At 41.0% G+C, this 26,207-nt stretch overlaps 1 protein-coding gene across 8 annotated transcripts in view; it reads right to left on the bottom strand.

Annotated features, from left to right (window-relative positions):
* SOX5 (SRY-box 5) overlaps positions 1 to 26,207 on the bottom strand; it is a 641,599-nt gene that overhangs the window by 476,679 nt on the left and 138,713 nt on the right. For 6 of the 8 annotated variants that reach the window (NM_001397975.1, XM_046939364.1, XM_046939363.1 and 3 more), the window contains one exon: positions 14,860 to 14,946. The exons of 1 other annotated variant lie outside the window; for it this stretch is intronic. The gene's annotated coding sequence lies outside the window, so the exon portion shown is untranslated. Of the gene's footprint in view, positions 1 to 14,859; positions 14,947 to 18,106; positions 18,199 to 26,207 lie in introns of those variants that run through there. One more of the 8 variants, XM_040697231.2, reaches the window with a different exon arrangement.

Raw genomic sequence — 26,207 nt, 5'->3', positions numbered from 1 at the left:
CACTTTCTATCCTGATCACGTAGTTAAAAACAGTGGGAGAGAAGGTTCTTGGGAAGTTTCACTAAAGGTGTGCAAACAATACTGCCAAATGAGAGGTCTAGATTTGAGGCTGATAAGCAATTTCACTCTTCTTTCTCTCCCCCCACAAACCTTATTTCAGTTCAGCGTAATGCCACAATATGCACAATTACACACTTACTTACAAAAACATTTGTTTTCTGACCATGCTAATTGATAGAACCGCCTGCAAAGCAATACCCTGTATTTGCTTCAGCTGCATGTGGGCCTTTAGCCAAATACTTCTTTTTCAGAGTTGTCAGTGCCTACCACCTTGCATGCTCTTAAAACTGAGAGGTGAATGTACATGTTAGCATCATGAGCTAGATGACACACGTTATGTGCATTATATGTACAGAGTGAATATAATCAAGCACTGAATAACTTTAGTAACTTGCTTCAGAGCTTAATCTTAGCCTGTGTCTCATTTTTATAGGGCTGCTGAAACTAAAAAAAAAACCACTTACAAGCACAGGGAGAGACTATTAAAGGCAGAGGTCTCTCATATAAGCACAACATGTGATCAGATAATATTGTCTGGATTAGCAGCTTTATAACCTAGCCAAGCCCCACAGCTACAATTATCTGGTTGCATTAAACTGAAATCACCTGCAAAACCTCACAGTGAATGAGCCTTTGGAAGTGTCTAATCTGCTGGTTCACACTTGCAAGCGAAAGCAAAATTCAACAATAGCGAAGAGATGAACAAACATCACAGTGCAAGATCTTCCAACTAATTGTTCTAGCTGTGCCAAAAGGCAGGTCTTCCCATTGCTTTTGGCTCTTGCTCCAGATATCTTCCAAAGTTAACATTATAATAAGCAAAAAATAATGAGATAAAAGTCACAATAATAACTAGTATGAAGCTGTGCCTGTACAATACTTCTCATTTCATTCATTTTGACTTAGAAAATTAGAGATCTATTTTAAAACAACTGCTATAGGAGAAACCAGATTATATGCACGCTCTTTGGCCCCAGAATCTGTTAATAATCTGGAGGTTCTCAAACCACATTAGGACTTAAAGAGAACAATAATGTACTTATTCATACTTCCATTACTTTCTCCCGGTCTTTCATTGGTGTTACACAGACAGTTACTCCCGTTACAAAGACAGTTACAAGCATTTATTTATCTGGTCCCGGAGGTGTTTGCCCCACTAAGTTTCTGCAGGCTTGCACCAAAAACGAAGGCGGTTTAAAACTCTCTAAGCTGCTCTCATTTCAGACACTCACTTCTACACATCCACAGTTCCTTCTGATAACACTGATGGACAAGAGGACAAGAAAAGCGCATTCCGGCAGCCGTTGTACCTCAAGTTCTACCAAGAGTGCTGCTAGATAACTATGAAGTAGACAGAAGTAATTGTAGTCAAGTTACATAGATAAAAAAGAAAACCACAGATAAGAATCTGCTGGAAACCATGTCCTACAGGTTGCCTACAAATTTGTGCCTACTCTGCCCTAGAAGTGGGGCACGTAAGGAGAGTCTTATATTTTAGGATAAGGCCTTCTGCACGTCTATTAGAAGGTATTTTCATTTCCGTGTATTTCTTAGAAGAACATTTTTGTACAAATGTAAAAGCACTGTTAAAGTCACATGAATGGACATCTAATACTCATCCGGTAAGGGAGAGCGGTATGGTTTTACTGCTCACCACAGTCCAAGTACGGTTCTGCTAAAAAAACCCAATAAGATGTAAATACTTACCAGGAATGACATTTGAAGATCTACACAGGTACTGCTGTGTGGGAATTCATGTTACTATTTTTACTGGCGATCTCTGCAAATCTGCAGCTCCTCCAGGCTGGAATATGCAAATGGCAAGAAACTTCTAACTAAATTAATTTTCATGCAAAGTTTAGAGACAATCTGGAAGATGTTCTTTAAAAAAACTAACAATGAAATTTGAAAAAAAAAAAAAAAAGTGAAACTGAACTAATTGATTTTGGATTTTATCCACGTTGGAAGCTATTTTCTGATATAGTAGTGGTGGTGGTGGTGAGAAACGTTTAACATGGGTATGGCTGCTAAATGTTACTACACTCAAATTCTTAAATTAAAACCTTTCTTTTTTTTCTGGTTTTCTCTCTCTCTTTTTTTTTTTTTTAATTAATTTTTAGCCTGAAAAGGATTAAAACAATTTCCTTCTCAGGAGGTTTCACTGGATTGCTACTCTATTTCACCATCCAGTTGTGTATTTATGTCATGACTTGCAAAAGCTTTTCAAGGCACTACACTGAATGTGCTTGGAACAGATGGGGAAAGGTAGTGTATGCCATTTTGTCAGCACCGACACACACTGATTCTGACGCAAAAAATGACATAGTAGTGTATTGATTTTACATATATTTCCATATGCCTCAATAATTTTAGACTCTATGGTACCAAAGCAGTTATTTTTAAACAACACCATTTCGACTTAGTTTTTCCTTGTATCAGTTTGTTACCAATACCCACGTTTCATTCAAAATATAGCTGTCTGGGTATGCAGAAAACAAAGCAAACTGGTCAACCTTCCCATTGCCTACTGTGCCGATGGAAGAGAGAATTCCTAAACGATATCAGACCTCCCCCCTGCAAATCAACAAACTACCAGGACGGTTTTCTGGCTACTGCAACCACCTCACGTCCTCCTCAGTCCTTGGTATGCTAAGACTTCCTTCATCAGGACCACGTACCCACAAAACTCCATTTCCTACTCCCCAGATGAGTATTATTTCCTCTCGCCAGTCTTCTGCTACCTCAGTGAAGGGTCACTGCCTGCCTGAAGAAGTGGAAGCCTCCAGCACTCCAGCAAATACCTGTGCCCGCTGCTGCAGGGAAAAGCCACGCTCCTACTGTTGCAACAAGTTCCATCAGGCAGATCTGCGTGCGCGCTCCCAAATACACCAAAAGCAAGAGTATCATCGTCTGCTTCTGCTAGGCACTTATTCAATCTCATTTCTTTCCTACAGTCCACTATTACTCTTTCTCTTTTACTCTCACTGCATGTCTGACCTGAACTTTAGGAGGAAAATAACACATCTCATCTAGACTAGAAAGAAGCAGTTCAGGTCAGGTCAAGCTTAGCTAGCAGAGATCCCCAGCTAACTGCAGCTCAAACGCAGCCCCAGTCAGAGCTCAGCTCGATAGCATCGTGGCAACAGCATTATCCTCTGTACAAAGTGGGAAAAAGCCATGTAGTCAGATTGGCTGACTTGATCTAGCCCTGCTCACCCAAAGTGGGCGAGCACCCACCTGGTTCCAGTGCAGCAAAGAGGTCCCCAGGTTAGTTAAACAAGTTACAAGAAATGGCTAGATACAAAAAAGCTAGCATTTCAGAGCCTTGTAACCTGGGAGCTGAGCTTCCTGTCAAGACAGCGAGAAGAATACTCTTAATAAAAAGCAAAACAACTTATTTTTTTCTCTCAGTTTTGGAACAGCTGAGTTATTTTGGCTGAAAATTCCTTTCAATTTTTTATTTTTATTTTTTTTAATGTCTGAAGCAGTCACCCCAAATGGAAAATATCAGCCAAAGCTGAAATCATTTGGCAAAGCTATAAACAGCTCATAAGAGTTTTAGGATGGAATGTGTTGAGCAACCTTCACTGCAGACACAACTCCCTGCACCTCACTGCCAGCTTCCACACACTGCAACCACAGCCAGGTGCTGTGGGCTCCCCGCCAGCATCACTGCTCAGGGCAAGAACAGCCCCCAGCTGACAGGGCACATCTCACCCCAAAGCTCCATGCCATATGACACCGCAGGAGCTCCTGACCTGGGGTAAGTCAAAGAGAGATAGCTACAGGCTTGAAGAAAAGAGCAACAACTTCACATCTATGCCAATAAATAAAATCACAGGAAATTAATGAAGGTTATATGCTATCAATATCCCTGCTAGGAGGAAGAGCTTGACAACTCAGAAGGTTATTTCCAGGCCCAGGTTCTTAAGGAGCCATAAATATGTCAAGACTTTTAAGAATGTCTTCTAGCAGAAAGTATCCAAATGTATATGAAATGCTGCCGAGGATAAGCCAATATCCATTTGCTAAAGAGCAGCCCATCAGAGGACAGTCTGTTCTGGGCTCTGGGGTCTCCCTTGGAGCCACCTGATGCTGGATGCTGTTGAAAAGGGGCTGCTGAGCTCGACGGATGCTGGCTGCAAGAAAGCACAGCAAAGCCCATGGCACAAACTGCCCAGGAACAGCAGCTGAACACCAACGCTGTGGCCGGGATTCAGTTTCTTGAATTCTATCTTTATTCGCAACATGTATATGACTGTCATAGTTTGGGACAAGGAATACGCTTCGTTTTTACAGGTAATTATTAGCCTTGAGCAACTGTAGCTTACAACCACTGGAAGAAAAGATTTGCTTTGGTGAATTAAAATCATGGGGTTATTTCACTAGAAATGCAAGGAAGCGCAATACTAAAAAGATTAATAAGTAAATACGTTATCTTTTTTGCCTTTTAGCTCCGTGACACAAAAGCTCCTTTATAAAGACCCTTTATAAATACCAAATGACATTTCACAAGTTTACATGGTTGAGTTTTGAACAGAGAAGTATTTTGGGGTGCGAGCTACATACTCTGTATTAAGAAAAAAGGAATTAAAAAAAAAAAATTGACCATAACCTGAGGCCTTGGCTCCAGCCAAGTGCCTGTTGTTATGAAAGCAAGGTGCTCCACACGATCTAATCATAGCACTAAACCTTGTTACAAGCCCTTTTACAGCTCCAATATCTGGGTTACATGGAAACACGCTGGAGAGCCTCCTTGTACTATGAAATAAATGTCATTCTGACTGGCATCCTCTCTTCCAGCAAGTAATTTCCCTCCGCTGATAAATCGATACAGCAAAAACAAATGAGAGCGCACAATGGGCACATTGAGGATTACGTTTTTATTCATTTCAGAGCCCCTGCAGCAGAGTTTTTTAAACACAATAGCAGAAAATGATGCACTTGAGCAGAGGTGGGGGGAAAGGAAGGAGTGCCTCAGAGAGGTAAAGAGAAGGAAAAGAGCAAGAAAGGGAGAAAAAGAGGAGGGGAAGAAGAGAAATAGTCCCAGTATTTAGAAGTCTACGTTTGTAAACCTCTGAAGTTCAGGGTGGTTTTGAGTTCAGCTGGAATTTAGTTTGGCTCATTTTTATGTTCTTGCCATTTGTTGCAGTAATTTGCCCTTTTTTCCTCTCTCTTTTCACATTTTGATCATAATTATTTGAAGTTTCACTTCAGGTTCTTTCCACACCTCCTGTCACAGCAGCTATGTTAATACGGAGAGGACACCACCCGCACTACCTACATCTATAACGTATCATAATAAAACAGTCGTGTCAAAAGGCCTACGTTTGTAATACGTAGCTGAGATCTAACTATAGGAAAATGCACCAAAACATTCAGACTGCAGGGTTTCAACTCAGGGAACTGATCCAGCATCCAATGGGGCCAGGAGATGCATTTCCAGTGAGTTATGGCAGGCTCTGACTCAGCCCGCAGGTAAACAAGACCCAATCTGGTCACCTTTAATTAGACACACACAACTCTGAAACTCAAGGTTGGGATCCTTTCCATTTGCTGTAGCAACAGAGCAGAAGTGAGAAGATCTGAACTGGTTTTTCCCTCGGGGCCTGAGGGTGCAACCGTGGGCCTACTGAGGTGCAAACCCAGGGGCAGGAGGCCAAGGAGTTGAGAGACTGCTTGGCAAGCCCAGACCTAAAGAGAAACAGGAGGGCAAAACAGGATTCCAGCAACATTTGTGAAACTCTCAGGCTTTGGTATTTATCATTGCATGCAAAAGGTGAAATCAATGGTTTCAGAGACCTTGGTGCCCAGAGCCAGGGGAGAGTGCTGGACTGGGTGCCCCACTTTACAGCTCAGTGTGACTTGAATGGGATTCAAGTGAGGGGCAAGAAATCCAGAGCTCACACAGCCCTTGTCCCTGAAGAGACACCATTAGCAAAGGCGAGTAAGGTTTTCATTTCATCGCTATGTACCACTGGGAACCGCACTGAGGTGACAAAACATTGCACATTTACTGCCACGTGGCTGCTGGTTTGTGCCCACTTCCCATAGCGCCCCGGTCTAGATCTGAACCAGCAACCTCAAGGTGAGAGGCTGTTGTATCTCATTACCGGTTCCCCATGCTTCATTAAATTTGCATTTATTTGGTTCTCAGTGTTGGTGGTTCTTACAATGACCATGTAGGAATTACAGAGAAATGTGCCTCTTTTCTCTCTCTCTCCCCCCACGTTTTTTGTTTTTTTTTCTGATTTTTTTTTTTTATTTATTATTAACCGAAAGGCCATAACACAACAGCAACATAATGCAAAGTGAAATCCTTTTACAACCCAGGGATGGCCAAGATGTGTGTCCAATAAATGTAAGCAGACATGATATCCTTTATAATCACAGCAAGATGAAGATGTGAACTGAATAAATGCTTTAAAAACATCATAGATTCTATTAGATGCAAAAGATTGAAGCGTTAGGCACCTTTTAGCTCAACTTTCATTTAATTTACTGCTTGCTGTACTGTAGTCTAAAGGGAGTGAAAAAATCCTCTCTCTAATTTTTCCTTCCTTTTCATGAGCTGACCAAGGAGATGAAATCTGGGTACTTTAATTACCATTCAGAGCCAAAGGCCTGGCCTTTGATATGGAAATCCCACTTCAACTCCAGCTTGCTGCTGCCTTTCCCTGTCCCCTTCTCCTTCCAATCTCCCAACATGAATTTTAAGCAGTCTTGTCAACACCTGACCGTGAAAGCTAACAGAAGCCTGTGCCGCTAAGTTGGTGCTGGCCGTTATTTTTTTATTATTATTTTTCGTTTTCATTATTTATTTTAAGAGGGAGCGACTGAGGGGAGGTGAGAACTCGGCCAAAGCCCAGTGACCAGATCTCAGCGCCTTCTCTCTCCATGTCAGCGCGCGACGAGGCCTGGCTGCATGCAGCAGCTCACATTAAAGGGTAAAAGAAAGAAAGGGGGGGGGGAACGGATGAAAGCTGTCATGTACAGTTACCCTGTTATTGTCATCTGCCTGCTGCATGACTCCCGGCTTTGCTATAATTATTAATTGCACTTGTCAACTGTCATTAATTCCTCTTTAGCATCCCTGTCTTGGAGTAATTAGACAGAACAGCCTCAGTGCACTCATTGTTTTGAGAGGCCCCTGAAAGAGCCCAATGGGCTCTGAGGAGAGACAACCATCATTAATACAATAGAGCACCTTGGCTTTAACCCTTTCGAAGGCACAGAAATCAAAGCCATCAGCTCTCCTGTCTCCCAGGTTGGCACTGCTGGAGCCCTGGCCCGCCCACTGTGGAGGTTCCCAGCCCTAGGGTGCTGCCCCATAGGCACCCCAATGTGCAGAGAGGTAGGAGCTCAGAAAGATGCAGAACACTATTCTAACAGATACTGCTGAAACCTGCCTGTGAGACCCAAAAGCCCAGCTTCACTGGTACTGCCCTCCTCGCTTACCTAGGCCTATACCTCCAGTGATACTTCCCTTGACTGTATGGTGCAATAATGCTGTCCTGAAATTTTCCCAAACGCAGTAATCACCACCGAGGTGTCACACGTGTAAGTAACAACCTCAGCCTGTTTTATTCTTGGCTTTTTCCTAGCAGCTGCACAAGACAATGCATGGCAGGGAGCAGACTGTGTAGGAGCTCAAATTTACAGCTATAGAAAGAATACAAGTTTGTGTATGTGGAAAAAATGCAGTAAGAAGGTATAATTCTGATTATGGGCAAGGGACAAGCAACCAACTGGGATGATGGTCTATTTGTATCACCAATCATGACAGCTCTTTTCATTGCAAACATCAAGCTGCTGCTCGAAAGCAAAACAGAACACCGAAAACAATAAAAAGAAAAGGAATTCAAATTCCTTTAGCTCTGGTACAACAGGGATTGGGAAGAACTAGAGTGACCTGTTGCTTGCAGCAGGGGAATATCTCTGCAGTTCTGCTCTTACTTTGCTGCATGGGTTTACCAAACTCTGTTCCTCCACTTCCACTCTCTTTTCTAATCTTTCTATATTCAAATGCTGGATTTCAGTGTTCTTAAATTAAGAAAGAGAAACCAGCTAGACAACTGCTAGGTTTATTTTCATTGTTGCATGGGGAGATTCTGAGCAAGTGCAGGGCCACCATACAGACCTGCTGGCTTAGAGGGACAGAGCTGCAAAACATGCTCTTGGTCCCACACCTGGGAATGGAGGAAGCGCAGATTTTTGCTGCAAAAACCCGGGAAAGACTTGTATTCAAACTAGGCAAGCAGTTTGGCAAAGCTCTATCACATCAAGCAACATCTTCAGCAGCAGTATTTCTTAATTTATTTTAACTAGAAACTATATTTTCCTTGTTTTAAACTGAAATCCAGACTACTGGGGGAAAAAAAATATATACACACCAGGATTTTTTTTCTCCTTGTCTGCTAGCCTAACTGCAACAAGACAACTCCGTGAAAAGATTTTTTGCCTCTTTTCAATGCTTGCCCAATTGAGACCATCAAAGCCACAAAGTAATGAAACAAATATATTCTAAAAGAGAGTTTCAAGTCATAAAATGTTACAGGATTTTATTCGGAGCTTCACCTTCTTTGCATTTGGCTTAGTAGCTTGTGATTTACTGAAATAACAGAGAGCTTTGTATAAAGCCATGTGGAATATATTTATAGTACATATAGAACCAGAAAAATCTTTCGTAAGCATATGCATCAGATTTTTGGCACTGTGCATCTTGCATCAGAAATAAGAATTTGGCCATAGATCTGATCAGCAAACACTTCTTTGCCTGTCCCTATTGTGGCTATAATCAACTAATGCAAAAAATTACTGGAGTGAGTTTTTCCAAACGGAGTTCAGTTCAGCTGTTTGTTAAACAGCACCACTGATAAAATCTCGTCTGTGCTTTTTTAAATGTTGATTTCAATCTCTCTCAAAATTGGCACTTTTTTTTTTCCAGTGAAAAGGTTTGCTAACTCACCTTCACGTTGCACACAATACCAACCTTACCCAAGGCCAGATTTAATACAGCACAAGCGTATTATTACAAACTCCCAGATGACAGGTGATACTCATTGCTTATGGAACTGAACCAATTTTATTTTTCTCTGCTAATGCCAGATGTCTGCTTTCACCTCCTTATGCAACTGTGGGACGTACACAAAACAATCCTGAGTGTGGGCAGTGAAGGTAGCCCATGAGAAAGCTGCCTGAACTCCCCGGTAGTTTGAGGACTTCAGTAAGAACTGCTGAAACAGTCTGGGGATCCCGACAAGCTATGGCACTAGCTCCAATTATTTCAAAAAGGTAAAAACAACAAAAAAAAAAAAGGTGGTTAACCACCATTGCAGCAAGAATTCACGTGCTTTCTTCTGCAAAAGTCTGTCACCAGTATTTTGATGCACGGTTGGGAAGTTTTGCCAATTTAAAGAGTTGCTCACTGAGTTGTACTTCTATCAAAGGGATCCAGCCACAAATCCATGCTTTCCTCTAACTCTTAATGCCTGACCCCCTGTGCTGCAGATATTCCCAAGTCACCCTGAGCCCACATTTTCTCCTCCCTCCTCTTTACAGACTGCGGTGGCTAAAAAAGCAATTAGCAAGAGTAAGGCACACACAGCAAGTGCACAACCTTAAAACTACACCCATACCATGGGAGACAGTCAATTCTCTGTTCCGGTTTGTCCAAGGAAGAGCGTTCGGGTGATGATTAACCAACAAGCTAAGTGTCCAGCTGCTATCTCAGCCCATTTTGAATGTTTTTTTTTCCCAAGGCAAACTAAAGCCCAAGATTAAAACCTCCCTCCCAAACGGATTAAAAACCCAGTTAAATGACCATCTTTGAGGTCATTACAGCAATAAGTAATATCTCTACATACACACATATTCTATATATATCTATATAATAACCCTCAGACAATCCTTCTCCAGAGGATTACTTCACCACTTTTGACTTCAGAGAGATTGAAACTGATGCTCCCAAGCAAGCGGCTTTAACCTAAATCAAAACTCACCTCTCAGCCAATCAGAAATAGGCTTTTTTCAAAAACTTATACTTCCTAATAGTTATATGGGCCTTAATCCTCTTGGAAACAGTTTTAGGTCATTATTCTGGGAGTTATTAGGTTGGAAAACAGCTTCTAGGCAAATGATGCTATTCACAAACCTTTTACACCAGAAATAATGGTTGGATTATTTCTGCCTCAAAAGTAGTCTGGAGGTCTGATTTCTGATTTTCTTTATTTCTGGAGTTCCTGAGAAAACAGTGCTACTTGCTGTTAAATAATAATAATAAGCAACTTAAACACATAGAAGTAATTCTGTGATGATTAAAATGGCAGTAATGACAGCGAGTTTGGATTTTAAAACATTTTTTACTTGGATCTATCTCCCAACTTCCATTTCTCACACATGCTTCCAAGGGGACCTGAGCGCTTCGATGTTTTCCCAAAATATCAGTTTCAAAGGCCTTTCACAGATCCTCAGCTTCTTTCCTTCATGTCTTCTAAAGCGGTATTCCTTTCCCACAGCCACCAGTGTCTCACAGCAATAGAGAAAAATTAAAAACGTGCCGTTCCTTGCACAACAGTTGAGAGAAGGGTGACTCTGGTCTAGGAATACCTCTGTTTTCAGGACCTCTTCATGTCTCCAGCAAAACTTAGGCTTTGCTTTCAGCTGCCAGTTCTCTTCAGTAAGCTGAGCACAGAGCCAGCAGGGAGCTGAGCAGACAGTATCGCGCAATCAAAATAGTCCTATATTTTCAAAACCAAAAGTCACCCATTCCATTTTTGAATTTTTTCTACCCCTGGGCACAGGATTGGAAACATGGAATTCATACTTCCCCCTCCCAAGACCGCTTCCTTTTTCTCTGAAGAAGTATACATACATACCATAATGTTACACATGAATTTCCACTAATGAGAGACACATTTAAAAAACATCATTAACAACAGAAGCTGACCTCCTTGTCATATAGGTTTTCCCTTTTCTGTAAACTGCTTCAACCCTTGCGCATCTGACAAAAAAAATCCCCACAAATCTAGATCAGACCAGTTTTGCAATCCTGCTATCAGCTGTATGATTGCGCAGGTCTAGACCTTGTGCATACACAAAAAAGCCCAGCAACTGGAAGCCTGCAGCATCACAAGCCCTTGCAGAAGTCCCTACATCTCCTTTTCCCTGTTTTCAGGAATGATGCAGTGCAGACAGACATCTTGAGGGTCTAGTCGTAAAGTTTTAATGTGCCTGATTCATAAATATGGCTTTAACTGCATAAAAAGAAAGAGTAAAAATAAAACTAAAATGTAAAATGTAATAATGAAAATATGAAAGAAAGAAGGGTGCAGACTCTTCAGCGGGGTCTGTCTTGATAGAAGGGGAAATGGTTTCAAACTGTAAGAGGAGAGATTTAGACTGGATATAAGGAAGAAGTTTTTAATGATGACAGTAGTGAAGCACTGGCACAGGTTGCCCAGAGAGGTGGTGGATCCTCTGTCCCTGGAGACACTCAAGGTCAGGTTGGACCAGGCTCTGAGAAACCTGATTGAGCTTGTAGGTGTCCCTGTTGACTGCAGGGGAGTTGGACTAAACAGCCCTTAAGGGTCCCTTCCAACTCAAACGATCCTCTGATTCTTTGAAATAGGATAACAACCGCTAGATCTATTATAAAAGTACAGGTTTTCCTGAATAGTTGACCACTCCTCCATTTTGTAGGGGAAGTCAGATATAGAACAAAAAACCACCACTAACAAGACACATTAATTGGTGTTACACTGCAAATGGTTCCCTTTGTGTAAGTCAAATACTGAAATCCCAGTGGTGATTTTTGACTGAAAAATGACCTCGGGATTTAGCCCCCTGCCACTTTTACATACAGCTGTATATGCAAGTCAAGTACCCGCAGTCTCATTTTCCACAAAGAAAATAATTGAATTAAAAACTTAACCGTCGGTAAATTGATGTCCATTAATTCTTACCCTCAAGATGGCAATTCTATTCTCTGCAGAACAAAGGAGTCACAGTGTGAGGTAAAACTTCAGCATCACAGAAAACACAAGCACAATAAGGGAGCAGCAGCATCTCTCGGTAAATACTTCACAAAGGAAGTGATATCACACAATCTGGTGGCCAAAAGATTCACTGGTATCACTTTCTGAAGTACATTAAAAATATATTAATTTGCCTACATGGCAACTTCATCATCACTGCCCAGGAAAAATCCAAAATCTACAAGGAAAGGCCTTCTGAGGTAATCGAAAGTTAAAGAGATGAAACATAATTAAAAAGAAGAAAAGGAAAAAGAATTGTTGCATTTGTTCTCCTTAGTTATATTAGGAATAAAAACAAAACTAATGTAATAAGGTATCCCAGCAGTTCAAATCTTCTAATTTATGTAGAATGGATTATTACTTAGACAATCTGACCCTGGGCAAAACGTCCTCAGTTGAGAAGATTTACAATCTAATTATGCAGGAAGTTCTGCTGAGACAGTTTGGGTGCAGTGGTCTTCTATTACATTAAGCTTAGCTAAAATTGCCGCTTCTTCGCTTGCTTGGTGTTCCAAGTACTCATATGAAAACAGAAAATCTTTCATTCGCATCCTTTATTTCCCTTTAGTTTTTCTCACCATTACTGCACGCAGAAACACTCATTCTCAGCCGCAAACAGCAGCGATGGGACTACGCTGTTAATGGCAAGCTACGAGTTGCCTTTCAGGCTTTTGCTTTGGCCCCCATTTAGTGAGCTGACTTTAAAAAGGACCATCAAAGGGCTTTTCATAATTTTTACAATGATAGTTGCTGGGTTATTTCTCTCCCCCCTCCCCCCCCCCCCCCCCCCCCCCTCCCCCCCTCACCGCGAATGCCCCTCTAGAAAGCCTGAAGCTGAAATCTGTTTCTGTACTCTTTCATCCTCCACACACAAAACTAGTTTATTTTTGTAGGGTGGCTCAGAGATGTTTTGCTCCCGTCTCAGACACCTGAATGTTTTTAGTGATTTCATTAGATCAAAAAAAGATCTCTCAACACATACAAAATCAGTCAGAGATTTATAAGCCCGCAGAGGAGAAGACGGGAAACTTGAGTCTAACAGATAATCCGAAGTGTCTTTTTCCCTAGATATATTACAGTGCACCGATACAGTTGAATACATAGACATGTCCTATTTTAACATAGCTGGAGAAATCGGTGCCTTTTTTTTCTTTATAGTAAGTGTTCTGATTTCAAAAGGTCAATGGATCATGTCATGGCCTTCAGTCTTGGTAATTATCATGTGTAGTAATGCACATTTTTATCTACAGGTGGCAGACCTTTTAAAATCATCTTCAATCAAATTTATTATAAATTTTTTGTTGATAACCCCACCCACATCAAAAAGTAAGTAAGGATCTGCAGCTTGACATTCTAATTAATGCCATTCGGTTTAGAGGACAGATTTGTCAACAAAGCGGCTCATTCTCAAAGGCTGGTGACCCCTTCTCAGAATGAAAGCCTTAAAAAAAAACAGTCATTTGCCCAGTACATGGAGAGCTTACACTATTCAAAATCATTCAGCAAATCAGCAAAGAATTGCTTTTTTTTCCTCTCAAGTAGAAGTTTCACTTCCTTGATTATTAAGCATTGGTTAGTAAATTAGCGATTTCTTCTTTGATAAGATTACTTAGAAGAGGAAGAAATACATGAATGTCACAACTGACTTCTGACAGTTAGAAAAGAGAAAAGTGAATCACAAAACTTTTCGGTGCTTAATCACTCATTTTAAAATGCTGTAACCTGGATTGTCACCTCAGGTACATTCCTATGGCCTCACTATAAAGCATAAAACCACTGATTTACACCAGAATAGTATCCGTTATTCTCACAAACCCACATTTGGAGTTAATTATAAATTTTGTCCCGACAAGAACCACGGAACAGCCCTCTGCATGTGGACCGATTATCCAAGAACATGTCACTATGACAGCAACCTGATCAGACTAGATGAAGCCTAACCCTAGGATAATCTCACTGCACTCAGAAGCATTTCACACATTCCACTCTTCCTGACAGCAAGATAAAGAACAACAAAACACAACCAAAACACACCTTAAGGAGGTGCTTGACCATCAACCCATAAATTCTGCAAATATTTTCTACTCATGGCAGCCAGGTTAAGCATAGACAACTACGGGATTGAGGTGATGCTCTAACTGTGGAATTACCTGGAGCTGAGGCTCCTGCCAGGCCAACAGTAACATTCAACTGAATTCTCCTCCACCCACTCTCCCTAACTGCAAGGTATGTCATTTTATAAAGTGTTTCTAAAAAATCTACTGCTTATACTACGTAGGCATCAATACTAATTTTATAAATATTTGTCTGTAAATATATATACGTACATACACAGAAGTTGATAATAATTTAGGGATTCTTTTTTTTTTTTTTTTTTTTTAATTTCGGCAGAAAATTTCTAAATGATACTCACACCCTCTAAATCTTTCAAAATTACATTTTGGGAGGTTTTGAACATGTTGAAACAGAACAACAGCGCTGCTTGAACAAGTAACAGATAGCATAGATAAACTTTAAGCTTCTACACTTGAAATACACGTTGTGGGGAACAGTCTTTTTCATTTACAGATATGCCCACTCCTTCCCCTCCTCCCCAGTCCAAAAGAGTGGGTGAGAAAAACTGTGTACACTAATGTCTTTTGTGGTAACCTAGTAACCTTCTCCTTTTTTTTCCCCACAAGCTCTTCCTTCACACCCCACTCTTCCATATTGCTAGCCCTCCAGAGTAATTGCAGTATAGCTCTATAGGGTTTTGTTTTCCTACCCGATGCAGAGGAGTTGAGCTTATTTTCAGTCTTCGGAAGCTTATAAACAGGATCAAACAGGAACCCGGTCATCAGCAAGAGGAAGGCTAGAAAAATAAAAGCAAATGCATATCAATAATTTTATTTTAAAAAGAAAATGCATCCAAAACATGAAACAAAAGCCTGGGCTCTGCTAGACTTCCCCCTCCTCATTCCTTTTTGTTTAGTTTGTGAACTCTTTTTTGCAGAACAGAGACTGGTGTAAATTAATGTGTGACCCAAAATATATCACATGTAAAAGCTGCCATAGAAATATGTAATAGCAAAAGAGGAAAAAAAAAAAGAAAAAGAGGAAAGGAAAGAAAACTAGACATTATTAGAACTCAAGTGGCACCTCTTCTCATGATAAATCAATATGAAGCTCAAACTAGGAGGAAGATAGAACTACATATTCCTGTTCTTCTGAAGTGTTTAAACGCCTAACCAACACTTGCTGATTCTGTTTTTATATCACCAGTATAAGATGCCCGCATGATTAGACTGTTTTGCATGGTTAGTGGTGCAAGGATGAGACTGGGAGCACGAAGTCCTCTGCATTTGCCTTTACTTTGAGCTGTCACTCAGTGGCTAGGAGGGTTATTCACACACTATGGGTCTCTGAGTCACACTTGAGCTTCCTGAGATGGCATCTTCCCCAAGTGTGACTGAAAGCCTAACACTTCAACCACTAAAGCTGGGCAGCGTGACATCCCAAACCCCACCTCATCCCCTGCAGCTCAGAGGCGCAGTGCACCCCAGATGACTCCAAGCACCTGCCATAGCTGTGCTTGCTGCTGTTCTATTCTCAAGTTGTAGAAGGCGGAAGAAAGGACACGGAACTCCCAAGTGCACACCAGAGCAGTGGTTTGAAAACACAGACTACTTGGAACTGCTGCTATTTAACCAGATGATGAGAACAAGTTCACATCAGCCACTCTGAGATCATCTTTGCGACCAAAAGCATTCACATGAGCCAAGTCCACCCCACATGCCACCTCAGGAGGCCAGGGCAGGGCAGTCAGGGATCGCATCCTGAAGCCATCTTACAATTATTTATTAATATCAACCAAGTCTAACTAAACAAACAGTTTTGGAATAAAAAACACTGATGAATAAAGTTAAAAAAAAAGAAGAAAAAAAAAAGGAAACACCCAGAAACCCACAATCAAATTGTGAAGTCAGTAACCTCCATATCTAAACCCAAGCACTTTCTCTATTGGTTTAAGTGACTGTAATTACTTTGCTGGCCCTGCAGCTCTGACGGCACTCAGGGAGCACAAGAGGCTCCAAGGGTAGGTTGGTGGAAGAGGTTTCAAAAGATGCCCATTCCTTGTTCAGTGCTGACCTCTGCATGCAGGAAGATTCGTTGAAGATAAGCCTCCATTTCCTATTTTGTTTATGAGCAGTCAGACGAGCAAAACAAAAACGTTTTCTCAATGTTTTGCACAGAAGGTTCCTCAAACATGAATTTTGCTCTTGGTAAGATGAGCATCTCTATGGGCTTTTCAAATAAATTATGTTAAAGAAGAGGGAGAAAAAAAATCAGCCCAAAATTTTCTTTAAAAATAAATAAAATTTTAAAATGAACAAACAAATAAACAAACAAGGATCTGCAGGACCTATGAGACAGCAGGCCCTACCAGCACCTCTAAGTACCACAAGTAGGCCTAAGCACTTAAGCAGGCACAGATATGACAAAAAAAAACGAGCAGTAATAACAACCACCACCACTTTAGCTGTAAAAATAGTAATACTGTCCTGAGCTAGAACTTCAGCAAAGCCAGATTAGTTTGTAGCAGTGGGAGTCCCCCGTTTCTTTCCACACAATGCACTTAAGAATATTCTACTTGTTAATCTTATCTATGTAAATATTTCTAGTTTAGTCAAAAACCCATACTTCTAAGGGGTTATTTTATGACTGTTCAAAAAGAGAAAGTAAAACTGAGGCTAATGACAGGCTGTGAGCCTTGATGTATAGCCAAAGAGCTTTTCCAGGAGCAGAGCTGGGGATATCTGTATGGGAAAGGACCCTTTGTGGGCGGAAAAAAAGCCACAAACTTGGAATAAGCCAAGTTCAATTTAAGTAATAATACAAATCTGTTCATAAAGGTAAAAATGCCGTCTAATTATAGCAGTTTATTAATAAGAAGACGATGCAGTCCCCAAATGCTTACAGGGACTTTAGAAACTTTGGTTGTTGATTATGGTTCTGAGTGGAGTGACAGAACCAGCAAAAAGAGTAACTGTCACCACGTAGAGAAGCCTATATCCTACTCTGCAGTTAATTTTCATTTTACCATAACTGTGGTTTCCACAGGATGCACACAGGAAGATTTACACTTCCAACCATTCCTTTGACTTTCTCTGTTTCCATAACATGTCTGACCGTACTTTTGTTTCTGCAACATGGTTTGGGGACCATTATTTGGGATGACTGCAAGAGCAGCATTCCAGAAAGAGGCAAGAGCTCTGCGCACACGAGTTAAACGCACCAAGGAACACAAACAGGAGACACAAGAACTGCCCTGGTACAAGAGGAAACTGTTGGCATGAAGAAGACTAGAACAGAAGCACACATTCTCCACAAAGTCTTCTGTCATGGTTTTATAGTGTACTGTGTTATATACTCTGTAATATGTCCTATACTATGTTTTATTGTCCATATCCCGTACTCTTCATTTTTATCAAAAAAAAACAACAAAAAACAACTGTTCCTGAACTTGGATAGTGATGAAAATGACAGACTGACACAGCCTTCAAGGCTTGTGCCTCCAAGTCCAACCTCCAGAGATGCAGCTGGCAGGTTTCTGTGTCCTGTTCACCTCTTTGCAGCTTTACTGAGGCCATCAGGAAGATGCCACTCAAGAACAAATGTTGTGGTGGCTTTTCTGCACTGATGACCTTAGCTTTTGATAGGTCTTTAGGAAGCAAACAGAGCAAAGCCTCTGATCTGCCCTTTTCCCAGCACAGGATAACAGGAGGAGTTTCTGAAAGCAGGAGCTGGAGGCAGGCAGTCCCACACTGATAACGGGTGGGATCTCATCTTATGTACCGTCCCCTCATCTGCACAGCCAGCCCGGTTATCTCATCATCTGACAGAGAACTTCAGAAATGAAATACTGCCATCACAAACATCTACTGGATATTACTCAAGGGTAAAAAATCAAATGCCCAGCCCATCACACAAAGGCACAGAAAACACAACCCATTACAGTTACTGTGACTCACATCTCTCCATGTTTCACCTGTAGAGTGGATAAACGTGCTTCCAGTTATGCACGGTGTAGCAAACTACAGAGAGCAGAACAAGAGAAACAGGGGTTTTAGCACGCACTTTCATTTTCACATGAACTTCCTGAGGCTTCTGGCAGAGAGTTTTGAAAGTCTTAAAGTCCGAAGTCTGCTCATTAAGGTTGAAGTCAATTAGGGGAGAAGCACAAGACTTTTGCTGCAGCTCCTGAGCAAACATTTGGCAGATGAGGCCTTCGGTGTCTTGAGTTATGATCTGGCAAATTCTGGTGATGCAAACGTGGAAGAATCATAGGCTGGCCTCAGTCACTGTACCTACTCCAAACCAAAATGGTCAAAACTGGTTTAAATAGAGTGAGTTTGGGGGTTGTTTTTGTGTTTGTGTGCTTTGGTGGTGGTGGTGGTTTATTTTTAACTCGGTTTTGTTATTATTTTTCTTAAGTCACGTTTCTGCTAGAAAAATACCACCAGCAGGCTTGTGCAACGTTACCTCCTCAGTACCTACTACCTGTTACTACCTGTTCATACGGCTGAGAAATAAGAGAAGCCTAGAGGGGTATTTTTTTTTTTTTTTTTTAATCTATTTGCCAACCAGAGTCATTTATCCCCTATTAGATAAAGTATAATAGACTATACCGAAAGGGTCACTGGCCTTCCATTTAATGATATTGCCAGCACCAATCTACATTTTCCCGACAGTGTCCCTCAACACAGAATAAATGGCTGATCTCTTCACAATAACAGCTGATTTCTATTTATTAAGCTAAAAAGGTCACCATTTTCTACGGCTGGGCCGCCCTGCACTATTGATAATTTTATGCATAAACAAATGGCAAATTTGTGCCACATAAATATGCATTAGCAATTACTTTTTCCTCGGGCAACGCTCGCCGCATGCAAATGTGTCCCTCACAGGGCCTGTTGGCTTTTGTTTTAGCTCTTGAAAAGCTAAACAAAAGAGCACAATAAACAGTTTAAAAATTGCCAATCAATAGGAGATGTAAATGCAAAGGTAAATGGCAAGAAACTTGCCCAAACAAATGAAACTAAACTAAAAAAAGAAAAAAGAAAAAAGAAAAAAAAAAGGCAAAAAAAAAAATCATATGAGGGGTAAAACAAATCAGTAGAAAGAGCTACTACATTCCTGACACACTTGCATCTTCAACTCCACATTTTATCTCTTCAATTTTTGCTCTAGACATGGCTGAGATACTCTTTGCTCTGCAACAGTCAGGCTGGTCCTAATGGAGACACCAGATGGGACTGCACACAACGTAGGCACAGGCCAAGCAAGCTTTAGGCAGCACATATCTAAAGGAAGGTGGCAAAAGAGATAGCAAATCTGAGGGAAGTCTGAGAAGACCTTTGGTTTAGCTTTCTGTGATTGCACATTTCCTTCCACAGATGATTTTCTAAAAGCTACACATGAGGGAATCACCAAGAAAACATATCCTGTAAACACTGATTTGTGATTTTTCTACTGGAAGTGCCCTGAGAATACCGAATTATCAGTGCCTACATACAGTTGTCTGTAGTAGCAGCCTAATGAATGTTGTCACTTGAGAAAGTTGAACTACATATAATTTTCTTTACCCTCAGGACAGAAAGCTTGATTTTCCCTTGTCTTATCGTTGGACTACTCATTTCAGACAGAAAACCATGGTTGCATATAAGATGCAGGATAATGGAAAAATCAGACCCAGGCACTAAATTGGTATGAACGTGGAAACCCAAACCGACAATTTTAGGAGAACTGATGATTGCTTTGAATTTTCCCCTTCAACAGAGAAGCTTCAGTGCTTCAGAGAACCAAATGTGACACATACCGTGATTATTATCGTTTGTAGACAGGCTATTACATGTGGACAAAGAAACCAGTTCAGTAATCCAGTAACAACACATTGCGTGACAACACGCTAAGGACAGCTGCTTGACACAGTGAAGCGACCAGATTTCTTTTTACATCACTTTCTGAGGCAGTAACTCTGCTTTTCACAGCTAGGATTGAGAAATGAAGAGAGGCATGAAATACAGTAAATAAAGTTGTACTTTATAATTTACTCTTCATCCTACAAACATTTATGACAAACTTAAAACACGGGAGCTTATCTCTTAGTGAAAACTAATTATTTCAACAGGAATTGAAGAGATTAATCGCATGCTTCAAGTGGTTTGTCAGATAAGGGCCATAATACAACAGGTAATCCACATACAAACATTTCCAGTGTGTTAGCGTCCAATGTTTTTAATACATATTTTAATGAAGGGGAATATTTCTGTTGACGTAAAAATTCAGCAGCACTCCTAAATTTTTCCCTGCCCTATCACTTCCACAGAACAAAAATTTCTGTGAAATCACTTCTATGACATGTGCTAGTCAGTTAACTGATCAATGTATTTTTTCCAATTAACTGAGATAACTTCTTGCTTTTCATTCTCCTTGTTTTGTGACTCACATGGTTTTATAACAACTCTTTAGGCTAGAATTTCTGATTCTGATAGAAACTGATGCAGGTCATAGCAACAATAGTACCAGTAATTGGTTTTAACCATGCTCATTCCAAGAGCTCTCCTGCAAATGGTCAAGTATGGGTGAAGCTAATCAAGCACAGGATGAAATATGTCCTCACAAAGCAAAAAGTCCTCATTTTAGGCTTTTAGCCAACAGCACTCCCACATCAATAACAACCTTCACCCACAAATCTGTGTATTTCAGTTTCTCTAAATTACAACTGATAATTATTTACAACACGGTAAACTGTGAGATACATAGAATCCCCATGCCATCAACCCTTTTCTGCTCTGTTTTTTTCTATTAGCATACACAGAAAATGGATATTGATAGCACCTCCCGCTTTAGGTAAGCAAGCCAAGGTAGATTTCCAACAGCTGCACACCGTTAAGAGACAGCATCCTCAGCTAAGTCACAGCTGCTCTCAGCAACCAGCCTTGGAGCTGCTGGGCAGCTTCTACTTAAACATACCCATGCAGTCAAGGGATATCAACCTGACCACGTACTCACTGCAAATACCAAAGACTTCAGAAATAACACACTGAGGAAATTTGCATAGCTTTTCGTAAACTTAAATGTGATTGAAAGACCCACAATTATATACAGCGTTCTCCTAAGGTCGACAACAGAGTAAAAAAAGGCACGAGAAGATATGCAAAAGCAAGATCAAATAAATTGTTTAAATGTCACTGCAAAGGTAGCTCTCACGAATGTCTCTGTGGCCAGTCTGTTGCCATTAACACAGTTAGAAAATCTGTAATAGGAAGAAAATTATTACTACATAAAATATTACTGCATAGAGATAATGCTGCTACAGAATTGAAATGAAAAGATGTAGCTCAATCTGTTAATGCCCATCCCACATGTGTGAATATGATGAATAGCAGAGAATGAAATGACTGTTAAATCTTTGTTAACAAGTGTATTTATAATAGTATAGATTGATCTTTCTGTATTAGACCATATCTTGCGTTCTGATGAGGGTACCCACGTTAATCCCCAAACCCACTACTATCACAACAAAATGGCCATCTCTCCATATCTGTTCTGCACATTTTCTCCAACACGGGTAGAGTTGCTTTTGTGGGAAGCACGTAGCTCAAGAGGATAAGGTGGGTATAGAGAAGTTACTTTGTCAAATTCAAGCCCTCTCCCTCTCTCCCCCAATGAGCTCAGCTTCTACTCTTCTTTTCTAATCCCCATTTTCAATAAAAAAAAAAAAAAAATTGTCCATAATGTCTAAATTGTCTCATTAAAAAAAAAAAAAATAGAAGAAGAAGAAGAAAAAAGAAAGAAGCACTCACATAACTGCAATCTTCATGGAAACATGCTTTTAATATCAGGGATTTCATTTTTCTCTCTGCTTTGTTTACAGCTTTCCAGGAAGGCTTTAAAACTAAAACTTTCTGATAAAAGTATCCCATTTCTTATGTGATTCCAAATGCAAGAATAATTTTTTTTTTAAGAACTTTAATGCGAAACAGAGCTGTCATTGATAGTGTCTTGAAACTCAAGTTATATGTTTTTGTATGCTACACCCTCAGGAAAAGACAGCTGGACATTAATGCAGTGATGGCACATCGGTATGATAGGCTCAGTTATTTCCATGATGCAATAGATAGTATATATTATTAGATAATTACGTATGTGCACACCTAGTAGCCTATGAGGACAAAATACAAGTTCTAGGCCTTACTGATTAATCTCACCCTTTTTTTCCCCCAGACAAAGTACTAACAAGCTGTGTTCTTCTAACAGAGCTTCACCCCTCCTCTTCGATTCTCTATTCATTTAACTTCATTTGATTGCTTTCAGTTGTTTTGAATTGAGAGCCATCAAAAACTGTCAGCAAGAATTTAACATGAATTAGTATCAGAAAATTAGTGTTTTTCTTAATTAACAAAAATACGATGTTTTTGTTCTCGCCATCCCCTCCTTCCTCTCCCCCTCGTCCACAATAACCAAAACCAAAACTCGTCTCCGCAATCAATCTAGCATCTGAAAAGCAAGCTGGATTTCTCTCTCCTGCATTTTCACTACCAGTAATAACTCCATGATTAAGACTCAGCTGACAGTTCTCCTGGCACAGAAGCTGAGGAAAATCCAGCTCACTCCTCCAGTAGCTGAGTTGGTCCTCGAGCCTTGTGGGGGAAGGAACAGCTGGGGAAGGACAACTTTCACAAAGAGGGACAACATATCTGATGTGAAATCCTCAGGAAGAAACGCTCGCTATCAAAGCTACAAAAGCACCCATCATGGGCAACTACAGACTCCCAGCAGATAACAGATTTAAGTATTCTACTGAAAATAGTAAGAAAAATTCTGAAGGTTTCCATATGAACCCAGCAGAATTGACCAAATGTATCCATCTGTTCGCTTTCATATAAGCAATATGTATGCTGCCAGTATCGGACCTCTTCTAGGGCAGGGCCCTGGGACTTAAATTACATCTGCCACTTCCCCGGTTTACAGCAGCCTCATCAGCAAAGCATGAATTTTTTTTAAAGCCTCAAAATAGCATCCTGAGGAAACATAAGAAAATGACTATTTCTACATTTCCTCCCTTTTCTACCTGATGACTTTGCCTCAGTACCTAATATTAATATCAAATGTGATGTTCTGAGCTGAGAAACATGGAAGCACTTCAAGAAAGCCTTTTAGTGTCTCATTTCCATCTCCTTAGCTCAGAAGGGACTATTTCATAAGCAAATTTGAACACCTTCAAGCAACTCATGATGAGAGTGTCCAGAATCAAATTAGTTACCTTGCCTCTATTAAAGCTGGCAAAGAAACAAATCCTCATCCTTTCTCACAGTCTATAATCACCAATACAACAGACTGACTAGAACCTCCAAATACGGCGGTATTGCACACCCTCAAAGCTTGAATTATACGAGTTTAATATGAATTATTTTGAAGACTGATACAGCTGATAATGTTGCTACATTTTGGCTTATTTCAGAAGCAACCATGAAAATCTGCTTCCTTCAATGCAAAATAGTATTTCTTACTTTAGCAGCTGTGGTGCATACAGCCAGTCAAGCCCAACTGGATCCATAGTACAAAATAAAGTAAAATCTGGAGTAATTCATTATGTCTGTATGATTGTCCTTGCTGTAAAAGCCCTGTAATGTGGCTTGCATTTCTCCCCAGATACCTGTTCTAAGTATCAGCAGGAAGCGTACTGCTACTTGGTCAAAGCTTTACTATCATTTCAACAGAAATGCCCCACTCCTAACTGGGATAGCCTAATAAAATGCATATTTTATATGTAATAAATGTAGCAGCTAATATCACCACAACAGTGAGTATTCAAATTAAAAATCTGAACTCCTGTGGCTAAATGCAGTACCATTTATGACCTCAGGCACATGCCTTTTCCTAGGTTGCCCTGACTGTCAAGTGATGTAGTTTACACCACTGTTTACAGCACCGCTGTCCTTGAAACTTACCTCAGGAACATGACACTTTCAAGAGTTGCCCTTTGCTATCGCCCACCTGAATGCTTTCTAAGTCTGAGGAAGGCAAGGCTCTCAGTTTGCACATGTGCAGAAAAGATCTGGTGAAAATCAGCATTAACAGAGGCATGAGCCTGTTACACTGGTCATACATCCCTGTCATGCCAGCCAACCTGCTTCGCCCCAAAGGCTTCACAAGCCTTTCCTCCAAATGCTCTTTCCAGCAAGCTCCCAGATGTTAGCACTGGACCAGCATTAGGAAGAGGGAAACTTCATGCCCCACTGCTTGGTTCCAAATAGTAAAAACAGATGAAGCAACCTGACTTGATGAAAAGACCTAAAGCTCACACACACACACACAAAAGAAAAAAAAGAAAGAAAGAAAAAAAAAACACGGAGAAAAAGGGAGCAACGTAGTCAGCTGGAGCTGAGGAGCAAACATGGGTAAACAAGAAGATAGCTAATTGAGTGTGTGTGGCAGAATGGGTCAACACCGCCAGGGTACACTGCCCCCAGAGCATGGGGTAAATGCTGGGTTTGTGGCCAGCACAATCCATTTTCTGCTGGGCAAAACTAATGGAAGCATCTCTTGGTGGCTGATGCTTGCAGCAGAAACAGCCTAGCAGCAGCAATTACTCCACCAGCTCAAGTGTCAGGGCTCTCTATTGAGTATCTTTAAGTAACAACTCTGTGATGACCTCAGTCAGGGGAAAGGGCAGTGGAGCTTCAATATTCTTATTTCCCGGTTTTACATGACAAAAATATTCTTGTTAAAAAAAGGCTGAATAAAAGTGAGCATTCAACAGTTGCAAAATACTAGACTTAAGATTGTACAATCATTCCTAATTTACTCAGAAAAAGCATGAGCTTTCAGTCTTTGTGCATAAGCATCGCAGTACTCTCTAATTACATGATCACATTCCAATTTTTTCTAGAAAGATATCACCCAAGAAGAGCCAGCTCTAGGAATGAACATGAATTGAATACTTAAAGTTGCCTGCTGGACCATTAACTCATTAATTTTAGGTACAGGAATGTGAGAAATGAAGAAAGCAGAGATTCACAAGCTAAATGAGGACGATTTTGCAGGAACCCAAAACCTTTGCAGGAAGCCCTTAGTCACGCATGCCCCAATTTCTGACCTAGTGCACCTGAACATATACTTGTAGACACTGTTTTCTGGAGTGAATTGATGCTACCTGTTCAGATAGTTACAATGAAGTGAAAATATCACTTCAAAAATTCAGATCTGGCCCAGATGTGGTTAGCTTCCCCTCTACGTCCGATGGAGGCAGAGTGGCAGGGTGAATTCTAGTCAAACAGAACTCTGTTTCCTCTATACACCGACAGAACAGAGGCGTAGAATCACACAATATCCCAAGCAGGCAGGGACCCACAAAGATCACCAAGTCCACCTCCTGGCTGCTCACAGGACCACCAAAAATTCAAACCTTGTGTCAGAGCACAGTCCAAACATTCCTTGAACTCCAGCAGCTTGGGGCCATGCCCACTGCCCTGGACAGCCCATTCCGTGCCCACTGCCCTCTGGTGCAGACCCTGTCCCCAAACCCCAGCTGCCCCTCCCCTGACACAGCTCCATGCCATTCCCTCGGGCCCTGTCGCTGTCACACAGAGCAGAGCTCAGCGCTGCCTCTCTGCTCCCTGTGAGGAGCTGCAGCCGCCATGAGGCCTCCCCTCAGCTCCTCTGCTCTGCGCTGAGCAAACCAAGAGAACCAAGAGCAAGGATTCTTTCTGCTTAAAACCTCCTCTCATGCTAACATCAGGCGAAGTGCCTGTAATATATATGGTATCAATCATCATGCTGAAAACTCAGTCCCGCCAAGAGCCTGGCATCTATTCTATAGCATTGCCAGGCCAACTCAGTCTCTGGCTTGCCTCGCGGCTCTTGCCATACGGGACAGAGAGCAGTTCAGCTTCAGAAAATGCTTTATTTCAGTGTTTCTCCAGGACAAGTGGGAAGGGCATTTCTCTGAGGTATGTGGGTTCAAACACTTTCAGGTGGCGGAGGAAACCTTCTGACAAATTAGAATATACATGGGATGCTCCAAAAATAATGCCTCCTACTTGTTTCCACAAAAGCTACAACAAA

This window comes from Gallus gallus, chromosome 1 (assembly GCF_016699485.2).
Source record: "Gallus gallus isolate bGalGal1 chromosome 1, bGalGal1.mat.broiler.GRCg7b, whole genome shotgun sequence".
NCBI lineage: Eukaryota > Metazoa > Chordata > Aves > Galliformes > Phasianidae > Gallus > Gallus gallus.
The sequence above is the reverse complement of the archived record's forward strand: the minus strand, read 5'-3'. Positions and strand labels throughout refer to the sequence as shown.